Source organism: Prionailurus bengalensis, chromosome A1 (genome assembly GCF_016509475.1).
Source record: "Prionailurus bengalensis isolate Pbe53 chromosome A1, Fcat_Pben_1.1_paternal_pri, whole genome shotgun sequence".
Classification (NCBI taxonomy): domain Eukaryota; kingdom Metazoa; phylum Chordata; class Mammalia; order Carnivora; family Felidae; genus Prionailurus; species Prionailurus bengalensis.
Window position 1 is genome coordinate 90,666,263 of NC_057343.1, and position 14,206 is coordinate 90,680,468.

The following is a 14,206-nucleotide window of genomic DNA, read 5'->3' on the forward strand; positions in this document are numbered from 1 at the left end:
TTAATATTTATTTATTTATTTTTGAGAGAGCACAAGCAGGGGAGGGGCAGAGAGAGGGGGACAGAGGATCTGAAGCAGGCTCCGTGCTGATAGCAGTGAGCCCGATGTGGGGCTTGAACTCAAAACTGTGAGATCATGACCTGAGCTGAAGTCATGACCTGAGTCAAAGTTGGATGCTCAACCGACTGAACCACCCAGGTGCCCCAGGGTCTCTTTTATAAAGGCAGGAATCCCATTCATGAGGGTTCACCTTCTTTTTTTTTTTTTAATGTGTATTTGTTTTTTAGAGATACAGAGACAGAGTATGAGCAAAGGAGGGAGACGGGTAGAGAGAGAGGGAGACACAGAATCTGAAGCAGGCTCCAGGCTCTGAGCTGTTAGCACAGATCCCGACATGGGGCTTGAACTCACAAACTATGAGATCATGACCTGAGCTGAAGTTAGACGCTTAACCAGCTGAGCCACTCAAGCACCCCATGAGGGTTCATCTTCTTGACTTAGTAACCTCCCTAAGGCCCACCTCTTTGTAACACCATGACTTTGGTGTTTAGGATTTCAACATGTAAATTTGCTGGGGGTGGGAGGACACATTCAGTCCCTAACAGTGCCCCCTACTAGTGGCTGCCAATATGATGACTTTTTCCTGGAGCTTTGCTCTTATAGTAAATTTGAAGAATTTTTCCCAGACCCAAGAACAGATGAGTTACGAGTTAGTTACACTAATAAACACACGGGCCAGGGCCCAGAGTTCTGTCCTCACCATTCTCTGAGGTTATTGGTGACACTGCTCAGCAGTCCCTCTTGGTGTCAGGCTCCTCCCTGAGTCACCTGCTCTGGCTGAGCCAAGAGTTGGGGCAGACAGGTCTCCCAGGGTCCAGGGGCTGAGTGTCTGCAGCAACTGGAACCCTGGTGTCTCCTTCTGTCACCCATGACGGCCACACCAGGCCCTGCAACCCTAAATCTGGCCGCCTCCAGGCGTCCTCCAAATGTCGCCCTGGCCCCACAGTCTCAGAAGGCCCCCTGTCCACTCTGGCTAGGCTCCAGGTGCCTCTGTCACCCCTCACACATCCTTGTCATCTTTCCATCACCCAGTGGCTTCTCCCCCAGCAATAACTCTCAGGACTCCCCCAGCCTCCTTCCCCTGCCCACCACCCCCTCCCTCTCATCCACCCTCAGTACAGCAGCTCCAGGGGCAGCCTCCTCAGGGGACAAGGACCCCAGCCCTGCCATCCCAGTGCTGGGCTAGTGGAGCAAACTCAGGTGGCTTCAGAGTCGCTTGTGTGTGACAGGTACCATCTGGGCCATGGGGTACCAGAAAGGGCTCATGGGTGCCAGGACCAGTACACCTGGGGACAGCACATCGCCTCCCCTGGGCCAGAATCCCAGCTTCTCATGCCCCAGAAGGCCCCAACCTGCCTTGCCTCCTTCCACCTGGGCTCCTGCTGTGTCCACCACCCTCTTCTCCCATCCAGGCACCCGGCCTCTTTCCTTCCTCACAAAGGTGAGAAGCATGTACTGTCCACAGGCCCTTTGCTTCTGCTATCCCCTCTACCCGGGACGCTCCTCCCACAGACTTTGTGGGGCTGGCTCCTTATTCAGGTCTCAACCCAAACGCTACATGCCTTGGGCAGAGGGGTCCTTCCCTGAGCCTCCCCTCCAAAATAGTCCCAGCCCCGCTCCATCACCTGACCCTGTACTAATTAATGTATGGCACTTAAGCGCTCTCTGAAAAGATTGCTTTTGTTATTCTTTTGTTTGTATGGTTAGTTTTCAGTGTCTCCTCTCTAAACTGTGGGCTCTGAGGGGGCAGGGCTCTCTGTGGCACACACAGGGCTTCAGGTAGTATTCACTGGATATCTCAGGGGGGGTGGGGGGCAGGTAAGCTGAGCTGACAGCTCACAGGAGGCTACCCCTGCATCCCGGACCCCACACTCTGGGGAGCAGGAAGGTAGGTGGGGCGGGGCAGGGTAAGGGGCCTTGCTGGACAGTGTGTTCTCAGAGGAGTTAGGAGGGGGCTGGGGAAACCTGGTACCAACACTGGGCCAGACCTCTCCCAGGGCCCGGATACACACCAGCGGCCAGTACTACCCTGGGCCAGAACTCCATGCTGGCCTCAAGACTCGGCTCAAGGGACTGCTGGGCACCGCCGACCTGACCTCTTGTGCAGTGGGAGGGGACACGGCCACCTCCTCTCATCACAGGGCAGAGCCCCGCCCACTCACCCACTTGGGACATGAACTGCGGCCACAAAAAAGTTTGCTTTCGGGTTTCAGCTGCTCTCCCAGGCCCTGTCCCCTGACTCCCAGCACCCCACCCCTCACTCAGTGGGACAATCATGCATCAGTGACCCCCAGGCTTTTGCTCAAAGAGACGGGACAGGGTAGGGAGAGACTGCCCTGCTTCTCTGCAACTACAGTCAGTTAGAGGGTCCCTCATGGCTGCTCTGGCCCCTGCATGTCACAGGTGAGTGGGCCAGCTCTTACAAGTTCCCTCCTGCAACCTTCTCTTCCTAGACCCCCAGCATGCCTCTGGGTAACACACCTGAGGGCCAGGGCTGTGGGGTGGGAATTGGAGCAAACACACCAGCCTAAGGATTGGCCCCAGCACCTGCCGTCGTCCCCAGCCTGCCTCTGTCTCCCCTTGCCTCTTCACCCCAGCCTGACCCTTGACATTGGTCTTGGGCATCAGCCTCACTGGGGTCAGCCTCTGGCCTGGTCTTGTCCCAAGGCCCTGTTGCCTCCCTGCCAGTCCAACCAAGCCACAACCCTAATACATGTGTGCACCCCAGGCAGGCACCTGCTCACTCACTCCAGGCCTCAGTTTCCCCAACTATGCAAGCCACAGGCTGGACTCTGTTGTTTTCACTTGTCCAGCATTCTGGAAACAGCCCTCAAGACATGCTTGGAGCAGACAGAGCCCTACTCCATCCATTCTCAGGGTTGACACAGACCTAAATTCACCCCAGCTCCAGGGAGGCAACACCCAGGCCTGTGATCCTCACTGTCCAGGTCTCTGGAAATGGCCTGAGCCAGGCTCCTCTGAGCCTGTGTGTGGCAGCCCGGGCTCTCACCAGAACTATCAGGCAGGTATGCTCTTTCTGAGGGTGTCAACCCAAGGCTGCTGAGGGCCATTCTGCTACAGCGGGTCTAGGAGATGGAAGAGGTAGATTCCTATTCATATTGTTTCAGCACCTGGATCTAGCTATTCCTGAAAGCAGCATGCCCTGGCTTTAAAAAAAAAAAATGCTTCATGAGCCAATAAATTATTTTTGCTTGAGCTGTTTGGGTTGGGTTTGCTGCCACATCTCATTGGTCAGGTTACAACTGATACAGAGGACTGCTGTCCTGACGTCTATGTTGGAATAAACCAGGAAGCTTTCAATGTCCAGGTGGAGCCAGTTGAGGAAGTTCACCAGATCCTCTTCAGGTTCTCTCCACCATTCTAAAAGTGAAATAGCACACCATTTTCTTTCTAGCACCCAGCGTCCTCAGAGTGGTGACCTACCCTCCCTGTCGGCCAGTTCTTGGGCCTGCCGTCCCTCTCCCACGGAGGGCAGTCGGGGGATTACATGCAGTCTTCCCCACCCCCTTGATGCCCACTCTGTGCCCACATGACTCAGGGACACAAACCACAGTTGAGTGGCCATGGAAGAAGGAGGAGAGACCAGAGGAGTGGCCAGAGCCCAACAATGAGGAAAGGGGGTAAACCAAGGTCTTAGGGTACCAGAGCTTTGCCAGGTGAGGAAGTCAGTGAGGGGCAGTTCAGGTGCAGAGTCCAGCAGGAGCCACGCTTGGGGGAGCAGCGAATGATGCTCATAGTGGGTCTTGGCCACAGGGGTGGGAGGTGAGTAGCAAAGGAGGGCCCTGAACGCAGGGCTAGACGCTCAGCCTTGACCCTGAGGCTTGGAGCAGAGGAGAGGCGCGTGGGCAGGGCGGCCCGCGGAACCGGAGGCCCCAGGAGAGGAGCTGCAAGGGCACTGCTTGGCCAGGGCGCCCGCAGCCCCACCCCGCGGCCCGCGCGGCCCGCACTTCCCCGTGTGGCCGCGAGGGGGCGCCGCGCCGCGCTGCTCCGGGGCCGGCCGTGAGCGCACGGCGGGCTGCGCTTGGGAGCCGCGCTGACAGCGGGCGACGGGCAGCGCCCCGGGTCCGAGGCGCCGCGGCTCGCAGCGAGAGCGACGGGCGCTGCCCATGGGCCGGGCCCGGGGTCCTAGCGCGCCGGGAGCCGGTGAGTGGGGGCGCGGCCGGGCGGAACACGAGCGCTGCGGGCAAGGGCGCGGGGCTGCGGGCGCTGGGGAGGGGCTGCGGGCGGCGGCGGGGCGCGGGTGCCGAGACGGGAGGTGCGGGGCGGCGAACGGGCGGGGACCGCGGGCGTCCGGGCCGCGGCGCGGGGACGCGCGGGCCTGACCCGGAGCACAGGTGCGCGCGCGGGTGACAGTGCGCGTGGCCGGCCGGTTGGCGGGCCCCGGAGACGCGGCGCGCGGGAGTGTGCGGCCGGAGCGGCGGAGGGGGGTGGGGGGGAACGGCGGGAGGGGGCTGCAGGGTGCGTGCGCCAGGGCGGCGGCGGGGAGGCCACCGGCGGAGGGCACACCCCCGGCCGCCCGCCGGGGCGAGAGACTGGCTCTGCTGCACGCCCCCCGCCACTCACTCGGGGTGAGCAGCCACCTCCTGCCGCCACCGGAGTGGCAGAAAAAGCCAGCCTGGACCCAAGGCCTCCACCCCGCGCCGGACCTCAGTTTCCCGGTCTATGAAATGGGAACAGCTGACCTGCCGGTTGCTTGTGAATGAGAGAAAGAGGGTGTTGTCTCTGAAGCTGGGATCGGATTGAGGAAAGGATCAATGCTACGAGCAGAGAGCCTGCAGGGACAGTGGAGTCAGCTTGGGATTCTGAGTGGTGCCTCACACGGTGGCAGCAGACAGGGTCAGGGGACCCCTAGTCCACTCCTCTCTGTGTTCAGGTAGGGAAAGGCAGGCCTGGAGGGGAGGTGGTGAGGTGTGCTCCCAACCCTGTCCCATGCTCTGCTCTGTATAGGGGGCAGTGTGGAGAGAGCAGACTTGGCAGCTTGGGGTCCTGGTGGAGGGGCTCACCCCAGCCTCTTCCCTCCTGCCTCCTGGGCCCCTGAGGCAAATGACCTGCTGGGCTTCAGTAGCCCAAGAAGCACCCTGGAGAGGCTTACCTGCGGGCAACAGCTATGTCCTCATCTTACCATGGAAATAACTAAGGTTTAGGGAGGTGACAGGACTTATTCAAGGTCACAGGACTAAGAATTGACAAAGCTGGCTTTCCAACCACGGAAGCCAAACTCCAGCCGTTATGCCCAGCAACCGGGGTGAGGTTGTCCACTCCCTCACCCAGGGCATTCACTGAGCCCCTATTGTGTGCTGTCTGCTCCCGGCCCCAGTAAATGCTTAGGGAAGCTGAACGAGTAATTGAAGACTGAGGTCATGGCCGAGGATACCTGCTAGGAAGAAAACAAAACAGAGTTATTGCAGAGAGAGAGACTGGGGTGGGGGCTGAGACTTAGCCTGGTAAGGGGAGGATCAGGAAGGGTCCCTGAGAAGTGACCACTAGCTGTGATGCAGTTACAAGGTGGGAGCCCACTGAAAAGTTCTGAGGGAACAGCAGATGGGAGGCCCCTGAGGCAGACACAGGTGGTGGGTGGAAGGAGCTGGAACAGAGCTGTGAAGTTTGGGTTTTTCTCTGGGTGCGATGCACAGTCCTGGTGGGAGGGGGGAAGGGGAGAGGGGAGAGATTACAGTTTGTGTACTGCAAGGATGCCCCCCCACCCCAAGTGGGTAGAGAGGACTTGGGGCAGGATAGGGAGCAAGCAAGGAGGAGGCTGCTGGAGTCCACCAAGGATTTTCGAGGAGGAGCGAACCAACCCAATGTGGAGTCACCCTCACTCCAATGGGACTGCAGCCACGTGGAGGCTTCCTCCCTCCTCACAGGGCAAGGAGGGCATGAGTATGGAGGGGCTTTCTGCAGGTGGTGGGGTTGCCAGCGGTAGTGGCCAGAGGAGCCTGGTTTGGGCTCAAGCAACTGCCCCACTCCTGGCATGTCCCCAGCAGGCCCCCGCTGCTCTCAGACCTCCCCGTGGAAGCAGGGCACCTGCCGGGAGTTCGCAAAGATAAGACAGGGTGCTGCTGGATACTTGGGCTGGGTGTTCAGGCTGGTCTCTCTGCGTCCTTTTGACATGTCCCCAGAGGTCTTGGCACATTGTTCCAGCTCTCACTTGTTTTGACCCAGACCTAGAGTCAGCCACTTCTCCAAGAAGCCTCCGAGCCTCTGAGTGGGGGGTGGGCTTCAGAAACTAGTATCTGGACTTTCAATGTGCTCAGAGTGCTTGGCGTCATTGTCTCTAGGCCTTCTCAGTGCACCGAGGCAAGAAATCAGGTTTTTGTTTTTTAACTAAAAATTTGTATTTTCATCTTCCTCCCACAGTAAGAACCTGGTTCTCCCCAAACATCAACATAGGTAATCATTTGCTTAGTCTTAGAATATATCCCAAAGAGTTTTAGAGTCACTACATCCAAACCACTGCTTACCAAAACCTACCAGGTCAAGTTCAGGATGTCTTTGGGTGTGTAGTCGGCCCTATGTGAGCTTGTTATCAGTTTGTTTATACCAATAGCTTCAGCTATTTCTGTTTGCATGAGATTTGGGGTTTTTTTTTCCTTTTTAGTGTTTATGATATAATTTTATTTTTTGAGTACATAAAACATTCAATGCTTTGGTTCAATGCATTGGTTCAATGCCAAAATTTCAAAAAAAAAAAAAAAAAAGCTATACCAAGAAGTCTGAATCCGGTCCCTGATTCTTCCTCCTTGTTCCTACACTGGGTGTAACCACTTAAAACCACTTCTGGTTTATTCGTCCATTTATGCGTTATCACAAAATTAACATATCCATCTCTTTTGCACCTTGCTTTTTGCAATTAAAAATGTCTCCTTACCAGTTAATAGAGACTTTCCTCTTGGTTTTGTACAAGGACCTACTCTACGGACTGGCTGTATCATACTTACTCAGCTTGTGCCCTGCAGAGGGACATTTGGTTTGTTCCAGGCCTTTGTTATTACAATCAGTAGGTTAAGGATAGCCTCACATACATGTTGTTTCCATTTGTGAAGGTGTATCTTTAATTCCTAGGAATAAATATGTATTTGTTTTGTTAGCTACTCCCAAATTCCCCTTTCCCCAGCAGTGAATGGCTGTGTCTGTTTCCCCTGCAACCTCTCTTGGAGCCAGGAAATAGTATTTCAGTGTGTTTTAATTTACCTTTCTATTATGAATGCAACTGGACATCTTTGTATACAATTTCAAGTCACTTAACTTCTTTTTCTGTCAATTGCCTATTTTGCCCGCTTCCTATTGGATTTTTGGTCCTTTTTCCCCCTTGGATTGAAGTTTGTTTAAATACATAGATTAGTGCTTTATCTATTATTATTATTTTTTTTGCAAGTGTTGCTCCCAGTTTTTTAAAAATTTTGTTTATGGCAGGTTTTGCCAGTAAAAGCTTTCTATTTTCACATAGTTGATTTAATTATTCTTTCATTGCATCTAGATTTTGAATCCTAGTTAGAGAGACTGTTCTTATATCTGATTGTATGGAATCTACCCATGTTGGTTTTTTTTTTTTAAGTTTTTTTATTTTGAGAGAGAGAGAGAGTGAGCAGGGGAGGGGCAGAGAGAGAGAGGGAGAGAGAGAATCCCACGTAGGCTCTGAGCTGTCAACACAAAGCCCCATGCGGGGCTTGAACTCGTGAACCCTGAGATCATGACCTGAGCTTAAATCAAGAGTTGGATGCTTAACTGACTGAGCCATCCAGGCGCCCCTACGTGTGTTTTCTAATGCTTGTTTGGTTCATGGATCCAATTGAATCTTCTTCCAAATGTCTGTATCTCTATCCCAGCACTATGTATTGAAGAGGCTGTCTTTTCCCCAGTGATCTGAAATGCACCCGTGTCATATAATAAACACCCAAATGCATTGGACCTAATTCTGGGCTTTCCAGTCTGTCTCACTAGCTCTGTCTCTTCAGGTGCTGGTACCCCATGGTGGGCATTGTAAAGGCGTCATTATGTTGCGCATGTGTGTGCAAAAGGCAAGGAAGGGCTTCATCCACAATTGTTGCAATAGGAGGGAGAGATTGAACTCAACTCCCATTACTGTGTTTGAATATCTGGTAGAGTTAGACCTCCTCTGTCTGCTTCTGTGTCAGGGCATCCTAGCTATTCCTGCGTGTGGCCACTATCTTTTGTTGGGATATCACATTTACAGACAAACTTCAGGGTAATTGACACCGTTATCAAGTTGAGCCATCTTATCCAAAACCAAGGAACATCTTTCTGTGTGTTCAAGACTACTTAGTCTTGGGGCGCCTGGGTGGCTCAGTCGGTTGAGCGTCTGACTTGGGTTCAGGTCATCATCTCACAGTTCGTGAGTTCATGCCCCGCGTCAGGCTCTGTGCTGACAGCTCAGAACCTGGAGCCTGCTTCTGATTCTGTGTCTCCCTCTCTCTCTACCCCTCCCCAACTTGTGCTCTGTCTCTCAAAAATGAATAAACATTAAAAAAAAATTATTTAATAAAAAAATACTATTTAGTCTTATTTGTTCAAGACCACTTTCAGGAGCATTTTGAAGTTTTCCTCACATGTTTTTGTTAAGTTTATTCATGAGGATGTGGCTTTGTTTGTTGTTATTATAATTTTTTTCTTCCATCCCGTCTAGAATGGGTCAGTGTGTGTATGTGTGTGTATGTGTGCTGTTTTGTGTGCACCTACCTCACTGAATGTATTTTGTTATTAATTTCAGCATTAATCCTTTTAGAGAGTTTAGGGATTCTATCATCTGAAACTTGAAATAGTTTGACTTCTTCTTTACTGATTTTTATGCTTCTACTTGCTTTCTCTTACCTAATTAAATTGGCTAAATACCTCCCATTCAATATTTTTTTATTTTTTTTTAAGTTTTTATTTATTGGGGCACCTGGGTGGCTCAGTTGGTTAAGCCTCTGACTTCAGCTTGGGTCATGATCTTGTGGCTCATGAGTTCGACCCCGAGTCAGGCTCTGTGCTGACAGCTTGGAGCCTGGATCCTGCTTCGGATCCCGTGTCTCCCTCTCTCTCTGCCCCTCCCCCACTCATGCTCTGTCTCTCTCTCAAAAATAAATAAACATTTAAAAAAACTTTTTAAAAACATGTTAAGTTTTTATTTATTAATTGAGAGAGAGGGAGGGAGAGAGCACAAGTGGGGGAGGGGCAGAGACAGAAGGAGAGAGAAACTTCCAAGCAGGCTCCACACTGTCAGCACAGAGCCCCATGTGGGGCTCGAGCTCCAGAACTGAGAGATCATGACCTGAGTCCAAATCAGAAGTTGGACATTCAACCAACTGAGCCACCTGACACCCTTCCCATTTAATATTAAATATTAGGTATAATGGGCCTCTTTCCCTTGTTCCTGAGGTTAGTAAAAAAAGTCTCTAGTACTTCTCCTGTTACAGGAGATGCTGACTTTAGCCCTCCCCCCCCACAAAATAAAACAAACACCAGCCAGGATGTTACATGGAAGGTAACACAGGATACACATCCATCCTTTGGCCACATGTGTTAACATGTTGTATTGTGTTGGTTGATCCCTAGCCTATTCTAGTGTTAGTTTTCTTCATTTATTGTATAAATTGTCAAATAGGTAATTTAAAAATTTCTGTAATAGGGGCTTTCTATCTTTTAAATTATTGTTACCTAAAGTCAATCCAGATTTTGTGGTTTTTACACTGTTCAACACAAAAGTGAGTAACATTCTGCCTTGCATGTCAAAAAAAAAAAAGAGAAAGAGAGAGAGAGGTACTGACTTTAGAACAGAGATAGGGGGATGTATGTATGTATATGTGGGGGTACACATTAATTCCTATTTTATTGGGTGGTTTCTTAAAATCAAGAATGAATATTGATTTTCATTGAAGACCTATATGGAGATAATTATATGATATTTCTCCTAGTACTGTTAATAAGATGAATCTTTTATTTTTATTTTTTTATTTTTTTAATGTTCTATTTATTTTTGAGAGAGAAAGAGAATGCATGCAAGCAGGGGAGGGGCAGAGAGAGAGGGAGACACAGAATCTGAAGCTGGCTCCAGACTCTGAGCTGTCAGCACAGAGCCCGACGCAGAGCTCAAACAAACCCATGAATCGCAAGATCATGACCTGAGCCGAAGTCGGATGCTTAACCAACTGAGCCACCCAGGTGCCCCCCACCTTTTTTTAAATACAGAAGGCTTCATAAACTTACCTGTCTTCTTGTGCAGGGGCCATGCTAATCTTCTCTATATTGTTCCAACTTTAGTATATGTGCTGCCAAGGCAAGCACGATAAGATTAATCATACTAATGGATTTCCTGATACCAGGTCCAGGATGAGAGGATAAGGCAAACAATAAGACACAAAATTTATTAAATATGAATATTAAGCCATCCTTGCCTTCCTGAAATGGAAGCCACTTGGGCATGATATATTATGTTTCAATATGATTGTGTTAGCCATCTGGATGTGAGGTCCAGGCGTGGCTTTGCTGGGTTCTTACTGGTGTCGGCCAGGACTAATCCTCATCTAGAGGCTGAGGTAGGAATGGATCTGCTCTTCTACCTATGTGGTTGCCAGCAACACTCACCTTTTTTTAGTTGCAGGACGAGAGCTTATTGCCATATTCTGTTGGTTAGAGGAAAGTCAATGGTTCCATCCACACTCCAGGGCGTGAACTCCAGGAGATAGGGATGGCAGGTGCTTTAGTCCATCCAGCACAATGGTGTTAGATTTGGTTTGCTGATAGTTATTTTTACTAGTTTTCCTAGTCATTCCTTCGTTTGATAAAGTGTAGCTTCTGACAGGTTTTTCAAGAAGGACTCATGAGTATGACGTTCTCTGATTCATTTCATGTTGACATTGTTTTCTGTCCTCTTGATACCTGAAGGATAGTTTGGCTGGTTATAAAATCCCAGCTCACACTTGCTTTCTTTGAATTCATTATAACGTTGCTCTGGGTTGTATTGCTTACATGCAGTTGTCAAGAAGTCTGATGTAAACACACTTTTCTTCCTTTTATGAGTCACTTGATCATTTTTCCTGGAGCTCCAGAAGATTGTTTTTTTCTTTACCTTTAAAGTCTGACCATTTTACTAAGAAATATCTTGGAGTTGCCCATTCAGTATCGATTTTCTCAAGTGCACTGGGCAAGGGGTGGGGGGAAGTTGACTATGCAGATTCAAGTCTGCTTTTATTTCCAGAAAGATTTCTTGGAAAATCATTATGCTGCTAATTATGTTGTTTTTCTTCCAATGCTATGTCTATACACTAGATCTTTTTTGCCCATCTTCTGTATCTATCACTTTCTATATAATCCTCTTTGCTACTGTTTTTATTTCATTTTGGTTTTATGGTTGTTTTCATTCATTTCCTCAATGAACTTTATTAAAATTTCAGTCAAATCTATTCTCCCTAAAAGAGCGTCTAGTTTAGTGTTCATTTCTGAGATGATGTTGTGTTTTTCATTTTCTCTCCTGAGTTTGGGAATTCTAGTTTTGTGTGTACCTTTTTTGTGTGTGTCCATTTCCGTTTTGAGTTTTCAAGTTTATATGTAAGGTATTTTGTCACGTCTCAGACACTTTCGTAAGGCTATTCAAGTCAGGATTCTGTGTTACATTATTCCCATGTAAATTAGTTTGTGGGTAGAATGATTGTCAGCCCCTTATATTGCTTTTGTATAGATACTGTTTGTTACCCTCTGTTAACTTAGAAGTGTCTTGGAGAGCCTGGGTGGCTTAGTTGGTTAAGTGTCTGATGAATGATTTTGGCTTAGGTCACAATCCCATGGTTTGAGGAATTGAGCCCTGTGTCAGGCTCCAGGCTGACAGCATGGAGCCTGCTTAAGATTCTCACTCTCCCTCTCTGCCTCTCCCCCCACCCCAAAATAAATAAATAAACTTAAAAAAGAAAAAGAAATGTCTTTATGTTTGCAGGTAGTGGGAATAATAGACCAATCATAGGCTAGCCTTGGGGATTTGGGTAACATCAGATTTCTTAGTTCAGGAGTGCCCTCTTCTGTTGGTTTAAGGACTCCTTTACTTGGAGTCTTACCCGGTATGGGATGGTTTGGTGTCTGCCAAATTTACCATTCACTTTTGCTTCTATAGGCCTTTGATTTCCCCATACTACTTTTTTTTTTACCCTATCCATTTACCCCCAACCCTCTAAAGGCCTCCACCTCTGAGCCACATCCTCTAGAAGCAGGACCTTTCCAAGACAGCCAACCCTGGTCCTGCACACTTTCTGTCCCTTTTGAATCCCCCCAGAATCCAGTGCTGCCTCTCTCCTGGTCTCACATCTGCTCTCAGAACTGCCCCACTCTAGTGGGACTTTCTCCTTCTGGTGTCATTTTGTCTAAATTCTTGGCCCCAGTTCCCTGCTCCTCTTTCCCACCTGGTCTCTGCCCGACCTGCCATGCCAGCGGTTCTCTGGAGCGGGCTCTGCAGGTGGGGTCTCTCACCTCGCTCACACCAACTACAGGCGGGCAGCAGCCTGTCTCCTGGTCACGCTCTAGGCCCCAGTGTGGGTGGTTTTATTTGCGCTCTTGGTCAATCTGTATGGAGAAGTTTGCCTTTAGGTGGCTGCCATTATCTACAGGGACTTGGAGATGTCCCCAAGCTTTTTACTCAGAAAACTTCGTATGGAATGGTGTACACCCCACTTCAATCCATTCCTCATTAACATCTGGCAGTGTGTGTTTTATCTCAGCCCTCATAACTTTAGCTGAACCATTTAAGTGTATCAGTATCTCCTTAGGACAAGGACGTTCTACAAAACCCGAGGTCGGGTGTCACACCCAGGAAACATTAACACAAAAACATTTCTCTTATACAGTCCATATTCAACTTTTCACAGTGGTCCCAGTAATGTCCTTTTGGGCCTTATTTTTACATCTGGGATCCAACCAATGATCAAGCATTGCACTTGTTTGTCATGTTTATTAAAGTCTTTTAATCTACCACAGTCCCTCCATATTGTTTGTCTGTCTTTCCTGGTGTCATGAAGGCTCCACATCAGTTTTCTCCCATAATCTGGATTTGTTGGACTCTTTCCTCAAAACTCAATTCAGGCAAAGTGTTTTGGGTTGAAGTTGTTTTAAAATTACAGACAGGGGGGCACGTGGGTGGCTCAGCCAGTTAAGTGTCAGACTCTTGATCTCAGTTCAGGTCATGATCTCGTAGTTGTGACATCAAGCCCCACATTGGGCTCTGCACTGACAGAATGAAGCCTGCATGGGATTCTCTGTTGCCCTGTCCCCTTACCCTTACCCCACTCATGCTCTCTCTCTTTCTCTCTCAAAATAAGTAAATAAACATGTATAAAAAATAAAATAAAATAAAATAAAATAAGGGCGCCTGGGTGACTCTGTTGGTTAAGCATTAAACTTCAGTTCAGGTCATGATCTCACAGTTGGTGGGTTCGAGCCCCTGTCAGTCTCTGTGCTGACAGGTCAGAGCCTGGAGCCTGCTTTGGATTCTGTCTCCCTCACTGTCTCTGCCCCTCCCCCGCTAGGCTCTGTCTCTCTTTCTCTCAAAAATAAATAAATATTAAAAAAATTTTTTTAAATAAATAAAATAAAGTTACAGACAGGGATGCATACCTAGGAAGAGAAGTCCACCCTGTATTCTGCCGGCCCATCCTGTACCCTCCTGGGAGCTGGACAGGGGCCAGCAGCAGCGTGAGGAGGGGCTGTCGGGAGAAGAGGCCAGGGCCTTGGGGCTGCAGGCTTTACTGGGGTGTCCTGTGGTACTCTTGGGCTCCGGTCTCAATTTCCCTTCCCACCCTCCTGTCTTCCTTCCTGGTCCCCTTCCTGTCACTATGCCCTCCCAGCAGGCTGCCTGGCCTATGCACCAGGCTCTGCCTTAGCGGGTTCCTTCTTTCGGGAAAGGTGCTCACCATTTCATGCAGACCCCACAAAGATTCCTCCAGGAACCAGAGGTAGCAGAAGATGCCCACATCACCAAGGCCAGACTTTGAACTCCTTGCTTCCTCGCTGGGGGACTGCTCTTACACTCCCAGGATCACCCTGCGTTCCAGACACAAAATGGGGCTCATAATGGCAGTGTCTGGTGCAGAGAAGGCCTCCACTCTGTGTTCATTTCCTTCCCTTCCTGGAGACCCAGCATGTG

At 49.7% G+C, this 14,206-nt stretch overlaps 1 protein-coding gene and 1 non-coding gene across 2 annotated transcripts in view; one reads left to right on the forward strand and one right to left on the reverse strand.

Moving 5' to 3' along the window:
* Nucleotides 1–4,099: 4,099 nt before the first annotated feature.
* RASGEF1C (RasGEF domain family member 1C) overlaps nucleotides 4,100–14,206 on the forward strand; it is an 88,025-nt gene continuing 77,918 nt past the window's right edge. Inside the window, exon 1 of the mRNA XM_043585313.1 lies at nucleotides 4,100–4,224. The gene's annotated coding sequence lies outside the window, so the exon portion shown is untranslated. The remainder of the gene's footprint in view (nucleotides 4,225–14,206) is intronic.
* On the reverse strand, nucleotides 10,260–10,365 carry LOC122496370. The gene has a single exon (XR_006300785.1). It is a non-coding gene; the product is annotated as a U6 spliceosomal RNA (small nuclear RNA).